The sequence below is a fragment of the Dipodomys ordii genome, unplaced genomic scaffold (assembly GCF_000151885.1).
Source record: "Dipodomys ordii isolate 6190 unplaced genomic scaffold, Dord_2.0 Scaffold138, whole genome shotgun sequence".
NCBI classification, from domain to species: domain Eukaryota; kingdom Metazoa; phylum Chordata; class Mammalia; order Rodentia; family Heteromyidae; genus Dipodomys; species Dipodomys ordii.
In genome coordinates this window covers 3005895-3006959 of record NW_012267354.1, presented here as the reverse complement: position 1 = coordinate 3006959, position 1065 = coordinate 3005895, and the positions used below count along the sequence as shown (strand labels likewise).

The 1065-nt window shown below is 38.1% G+C and overlaps 1 pseudogene; it reads left to right on the top strand.

Moving 5' to 3' along the window:
* The first annotated feature begins 333 nt into the window (after positions 1-333).
* The window catches only part of LOC105996945, a 4319-nt pseudogene continuing 3587 nt past the window's right edge, over positions 334-1065 (top strand).

The window sequence follows — 1065 nt, the reverse complement described above, 5'->3', positions numbered from 1 at the left end:
TCATTCCCTGTATCTGTAGAAACCTGTGTGTTCAACTCATCTCTACCTGTGAGGAAACTGAAACTGAAATCAAAGTGCATTGACTTCTCCAGGCCACTCAGTTTTTAACATCCAGAATGAAACAAAAAGGAACCCAAATACCTTCACAAACTGTTTAGATGATACACTGCTAGCTGCGTTTATTGTCAAGGTTTTGAATCGTCTGCCTCAGTTCATAATTTATTTGTAAGCTGTTTTTCAACCACTTAATAACAGAAGATTATGTTAGGAAAAATATATAAATGGACTCAAAAGCAACACCTCCAAGGAGTTCTCACTATGCAAGGGAGGATAATGGCAGCTGGCAGACATCCATCCAGCCTGGGTACACAGCCCGATGGGGTCAGGTAATACTAAGGGACCAAATTCCAAGCTGATTTTTGACTCATAGACAGCATTGTGCTAGGAAGGTTACTGGTTGGGAAAAAGTTCACCTTGGAGATATATTCATATTCTTTTGCAAAGTGTTTATGTGATAACTGTCATAGGAGGTGGGGAATCATCTTGTAAGTATTGCACAAATAAAATTGATAAAAAATTTGTTGGAGACTAAATTCTGGTTGACAAGGGAAGCTTATATAATTTGTAAGAATAAAAGCAACATAAATTTGTGATCTTCATTTTTTAATAAAATACAGAATTCAAAGAAAAGACAAAGATACCACTTCTTAAAATGGTTTTACAATCACAGCAGGAGATTTTAGAGTAGTTTGGTTTACAGGGTATGGATTCTTTGCTTACTTGAAGGATGAATGTATACAGGATCATACAAATGACCCTAGGGAAGGAAAAGTACAACAAAACTACTAATGACAGGTGCTGGTGGCTCATGCCTGTAATCCTAGCTACTGAGGATCTGAGGATCATAGTAGGCACACACAAAGCCAGCCAAGGCAAAAGAGTCCCCCTGACACTCTTTTCACCAATGAACTACTCTAAAACCTGAATTACTGTTGTTACTCAATTGGTAGAGTACTAAGTTTGAACACAAACAGGCTCAGGAACACACCTAGGAGCAACACACCT